The following is a 6320-nucleotide window of genomic DNA, read 5'->3' on the forward strand; positions in this document are numbered from 1 at the left end:
ATGTGCCGCAGCATCTGATTAACAACATAGATTGGGCCATTGAACATGGGCTCACCCAAGATTCCACCAATTGCATTAGGGTTTGACCAAGTACATCAAATTGCAAGCAATCTGGGTGTAACATAAAACATGCGCATCATCACACCTAACATGAGGTCAAGCAAATAGAGAACATACCAGAAAAATCCTACTATCTTGCACCAATCATGGACTTCACCAAATCAAATCTTAAAAGTGGTCTTACCTTTATGTCCCCACAAAAGCAAGTCAATTTGGTGGCTTGGTGAGTCCGTGGTAGTCACATAGATGTTAACACAAACAACTCAAATGTGGCATGATGTGCCTTTTGATCGCAAGGGCGACAACAACTTTTTATCATTGGAATTTGGAAATACCAAGTTGAGACATCGTTTAGGGACATTTTGGCTGAAGGAGAAAGAGGGAGTCGTTTCCTACCATCTTCCCTTTTCCTCACTCATGAGGAAATTACCATTTTCATGGCAACTCAAAATAAATGAGGAGAAGGAGCATCCACCTCCTTCCCTCATGAATAAGAAAGGTAAGATTGATAGGTTATTAAAACTTAAAGAACCAAATCAAAGACTTCATGTTAGTGCACCAGTTACGATAAACAAAGTAAAATCTATTCCTGCAACAAGAAGCGATAAAAAATAACAAGAATCTATGTTCAACCAAGCTTGAACTTGAACAATGCCATCTAACACTTGTCCCACCAGTTACGAACTGAAAAAAGGGTCTTTCAAATCCCAATTGGAGAAATAATCTTTTATAGAAAATAACTTCAAATCGCAAAAGCACAAAACAGGAAAAAGCATAGATTGCTTCCACCAATCATGGACTTCACCAAATCAAATCTTAAAAGTGGTCTTACCTTTATGTCCCCACAAAAGCAAGTCAATTTGGTGGCTTGGTGAGTCCGTGGTAGTCACATAGATGTTAACACAAACAACTCAAATGTGGCATGATGTGCCTTTTGATCGCAAGGGCGACAACAACTTTTTATCATTGGAATTTGGAAATACCAAGTTGAGACATCGTTTAGGGACATTTTGGCTGAAGGAGAAAGAGGGAGTCGTTTCCTACCATCTTCCCTTTTCCTCACTCATGAGGAAATTACCATTTTCATGGCAACTCAAAATAAATGAGGAGAAGGAGCATCCACCTCCTTCCCTCATGAATAAGAAAGGTAAGATTGATAGGTTATTAAAACTTAAAGAACCAAATCAAAGACTTCATGTTAGTGCACCAGTTACGATAAACAAAGTAAAATCTATTCCTGCAACAAGAAGCGATAAAAAATAACAAGAATCTATGTTCAACCAAGCTTGAACTTGAACAATGCCATCTAACACTTGTCCCACCAGTTACGAACTGAAAAAAGGGTCTTTCAAATCCCAATTGGAGAAATAATCTTATAGAAAATAACTTCAAATCGCAAAAGCACAAAACAGGAAAAAGCATAGATTGCTTCCACCAATCATGGACTTCACCAAATCAAATCTTAAAAGTGGTCTTACCTTTATGTCCCCACAAAAGCAAGTCAATTTGGTGGCTTGGTGAGTCCGTGGTAGTCACATAGATGTTAACACAAACAACTCAAATGTGGCATGATGTGCCTTTTGATCGCAAGGGCGACAACAACTTTTTATCATTGGAATTTGGAAATACCAAGTTGAGACATCGTTTAGGGACATTTTGGCTGAAGGAGAAAGAGGGAGTCGTTTCCTACCATCTTCCCTTTTCCTCACTCATGAGGAAATTACCATTTTCATGGCAACTCAAAATAAATGAGGAGAAGGAGCATCCACCTCCTTCCCTCATGAATAAGAAAGGTAAGATTGATAGGTTATTAAAACTTAAAGAACCAAATCAAAGACTTCATGTTAGTGCACCAGTTACGATAAACAAAGTAAAATCTATTCCTGCAACAAGAAGCGATAAAAAATAACAAGAATCTATGTTCAACCAAGCTTGAACTTGAACAATGCCATCTAACACTTGTCCCACCAGTTACGAACTGAAAAAAGGGTCTTTCAAATCCCAATTGGAGAAATAATCTTTTATAGAAAATAACTTCAAATCGCAAAAGCACAAAACAGGAAAAAGCATAGATTGCTTCCACCAATCATGGACTTCACCAAATCAAATCTTAAAAGTGGTCTTACCTTTATGTCCCCACAAAAGCAAGTCAATTTGGTGGCTTGGTGAGTCCGTGGTAGTCACATAGATGTTAACACAAACAACTCAAATGTGGCATGATGTGCCTTTTGATCGCAAGGGCGACAACAACTTTTTATCATTGGAATTTGGAAATACCAAGTTGAGACATCGTTTAGGGACATTTTGGCTGAAGGAGAAAGAGGGAGTCGTTTCCTACCATCTTCCCTTTTCCTCACTCATGAGGAAATTACCATTTTCATGGCAACTCAAAATAAATGAGGAGAAGGAGCATCCACCTCCTTCCCTCATGAATAAGAAAGGTAAGATTGATAGGTTATTAAAACTTAAAGAACCAAATCAAAGACTTCATGTTAGTGCACCAGTTACGATAAACAAAGTAAAATCTATTCCTGCAACAAGAAGCGATAAAAAATAACAAGAATCTATGTTCAACCAAGCTTGAACTTGAACAATGCCATCTAACACTTGTCCCACCAGTTACGAACTGAAAAAAGGGTCTTTCAAATCCCAATTGGAGAAATAATCTTATAGAAAATAACTTCAAATCGCAAAAGCACAAAACAGGAAAAAGCATAGATTGCTTCCACCAATCATGGACTTCACCATGCTGCAAGGATATTTTAAAATCGAACGATGATGCAATCTTGCAATTGCACCCTCACTTCCCTTCAAATGTATTTCCATGTTTCTGTGATATCTTTGTTACATTTGTGATGTGGCTCATATACTAAATGAACTTTTTTTCATGTGAAGGACATTTACTGAAACCAACACATCCACCAAAGTAATGAGTTGGGATCGACACTTCTGCGTGGTCTATTGAAAGGAAACGAAGGTTGGAGTCAACTAAGATCCTAGCCTGTACATCCAAAATGGGTTCAACGTGTTTGGATATTTGTCACTATTTCGGACTAGGGTGCAGACTACATACCAAATCCAGATCCCAATTAGTAGTCACCATATCTTTTATAGTTTGCCAGATCAGCCTAGATGGATCCATAATCAGCGGGTCGACTGTACTCAAGCCTGACCCACTAGAAAGTCTTGATTTCTCTAGAATGGAACCACATACTTACAAGGCCAGGGATGTACGCAGATCACGCTGTGTCCAACTTAAAATTTAGTTAGGTGCTGTAGCAAAATCATGAAGTTGTAAGAGGCGTATGCCTCAGTAAACTTTGAGGTGACCAAAAAATGAAAATAAAAAACTAGTCCACTGAAATAACTAGCCAGCTAATATTGGCAGGGCGCAACAGCACAAGCCTCGTGAGAAAACGTGAAGCCCTGACGAGTTACGGGCATATTTCAGGAAATATCATCCGGGACCTTTTTCTCGCCCTACGTTTGATGGGGAGGATTTTTTTTTTTTAAACTTGAATTTTATTCCACCACCAAAAGAACTTTCCTCCCCATCAAACGTCCCCAAGCGATTTTAATTTCCGTAGTAAGAGGAAAGTAGCCGTTACGGTCTGATTCTTTACATCATGTGTTGTACGTCGTTATTACGCATGCGTGGGTATGTGATCGTGCCCAAGGATTTTGAGAAAGGTCACAGGAAAAATGTGAAGGAACCGGACACAGATTTTATAAGTAGACAGAAACCTTCGAAGTTTCCGGGCAAAAGAGGTGGAGGAGAAGGCCTCTGCGGTTCTCACAGCTTGTACTAAGTTAGCAAAATATTTTGTAATGGGATATCTCTGTAACTAGAACCTGTTTGCTTCTGCTGAAAAGAAGCACAGAAGAAAAAAAAAATTCATGCACATGGATTTATTAACCATCAATTTTTTGTACATGTTATACCTTATGTGTAGATATTTATGAAGTATATTACAATTTACATGTTACAAATCCATTTGAATATGAATCTCATAAGTCAGTATTTGTTCATTTGGTTGTTTTGAGTTGAATCATGGAATAGATGGTTCATTGTTTAAATTGGATGAGTGGGATACTCATAATTGGTCTTGAAATATACTTGAAAAACGAATATCCCACTTATCCATAGAAATCGTGAACTATAGATCCAATAACTCAAAATCAGACAACTATATCCACATTCAAATAAAATTTATAACATGCAATAGAATTCATAAATATGTATGCATGAAAAGAAGAACACATAGATATAGCATGCATAGAAAATGATAATTAATGAATAAATGTGCATGAAAAGCCATTGAAAACTCAATACATCGCACATGCACACGAAAGGAATCATTTTCATGGTTTTGGTAAATAACAAATGTAGAAACAAGTGGGATCAATTTTAGAATATGTTAGGATAACACCCAACAAATGTTGTTTTATGTGTTACCCAAACATAGAGACCAAGTTTCAAAAATTAATTCAAAAACCAAGTTTTAACATTTTACTGATTTTTGTAAAAAAACTTCTATTGAGGGTTTAGTTTATTTTTTTCCAAAATGATGCTCTTGGTCCAACCAAAGCACTTTCAAATGTTTTTGAGCATTTTCCAATTCCATAAAGCATCGTAAGGTACTCTATCAGGCTAGTACAGAGCATACCTTAAGGCTCAATGCAAAGAGTCACGATCCCCACCTTGCGATATCAGCACCTATGTGCCGCAGCCTATGATTAACAACATAGATTGGGCCATTGAACATGGGCTCACCCAAGATTCCACCAATTGCATTTGGGTTTGACCAAGTACATCAAATTGCAAGCAATCTGGGTGTAAAATAAAACATGTGTATCATCACACTTGACATGAGGTCAAGCAAATAGAGAATATACCAGAAAAATCCAACTAACCTGCTTCTTGCACCAATGATTGTCTTCACCAAATCAAATCTTAAAAGTGGTCTTACCTTTATGTCCCCACAAAAGCAAGTCAATTTGGTGGCTTGGTGAGTCCGTGGTAGTCACATAGATGTTAACACAAACAACTCAAATGTGGCATGATGTGCCTTTTGATCGCAAGGGCGACAACAACTTTTTATCATTGGAATTTGGAAATACCAAGTTGAGACATCGTTTAGGGACATTTTGGCTGAAGGAGAAAGAGGGAGTCGTTTCCTACCATCTTCCCTTTTCCTCACTCATGAGGAAATTACCATTTTCATGGCAACTCAAAATAAATGAGGAGAAGGAGCATCCACCTCCTTCCCTCATGAATAAGAAAGGTAAGACTGATAGGCTATTAAAACTTAAAGAACCAAATCAAAGACTTCATGTTAGTGCACCAGTTACGATAAACATAGATTGCTTCCACCAATACCTGCTCGACAAATATGAACTACAGCATAATTATAGCCAATTTCTTGTGGTACTCAAAGAAACAAGTTTCTAACAAGATGGAAAAGCAGGACGGCCATAACTGTTATTCTGGTAGGATAATCACATTTAACCGATTCATATGGCAATCTGTCATGAGTTCAGTCAGGTACCGGCAATTTCAAACTTGAAACTACACATAGAACTAATACCTGCATGCATATGAGTGAGCCCGTGCATATGAAGCATCTTATAACGTAAAACACTTTTCTTCGAAATTATTTAGTCATATGTGAAACCCTAAAAAAACTGAACAAGAGTGTAGGTGAATAATGGAAGAGCATTTTTCTGCTTAAATCTGCAGTGTTGGCAGTGATGGAAGTACTTTTAGCAAAAAATATGTAACAGATGCAAAAATAAACAAAAAAATCCACTACAGAGAGCATCTCGGGTAACAAACAAGCTGAGCAAAGCCAAACACAGCACAATTCACCGAACAGCAGAAGAAACCGAACCCACCTTGACGCCCGAAATAAGACGGTATCTAAAAAACAAAATCAATTCTTTAATTCCTAGAACGCGCTCAAGTTCCTACCGAGCACAAGTTCCTACCGATACTGGGTTAAAGTAGGCAAAGACCAGCAAAACGAAGGAATAGAAGGTCCCACTCATCAATGCCCTAACAGACAATAATTCATGTAAAACACAAACTAAAATCCGTACATAGTACATCTAGAAACCAAAAATAATCATTGGCAGGTACGAATTGGCAAAGAAAAATCGACGGTTTAATTGTAAAAAATCTGATGCATAACTAAAAACCCAAAACAACAAACGATTTTAACTAGATGGCCATGCATTGGTTGTGTCAATCAGTCAAGTCA

General features: G+C 37.6%; 2 long non-coding RNA genes across 3 annotated transcripts in view; one reads left to right on the forward strand and one right to left on the reverse strand.

Annotated features, from left to right (window-relative positions):
• Positions 1 to 6320, reverse strand: part of LOC116251007 (uncharacterized) — a 38447-nt gene that overhangs the window by 6256 nt on the left and 25871 nt on the right. The gene's annotated exons all lie outside the window — the stretch shown is intronic.
• Positions 123 to 2679, forward strand: LOC126409901 (uncharacterized). The gene is made up of 2 exons (XR_007572793.1): positions 123 to 755; positions 1403 to 2679. It is a non-coding gene; the product is annotated as an uncharacterized LOC126409901 (long non-coding RNA).

Source organism: Nymphaea colorata, chromosome 3, assembly GCF_008831285.2.
Source record: "Nymphaea colorata isolate Beijing-Zhang1983 chromosome 3, ASM883128v2, whole genome shotgun sequence".
Classification (NCBI taxonomy): domain Eukaryota; kingdom Viridiplantae; phylum Streptophyta; class Magnoliopsida; order Nymphaeales; family Nymphaeaceae; genus Nymphaea; species Nymphaea colorata.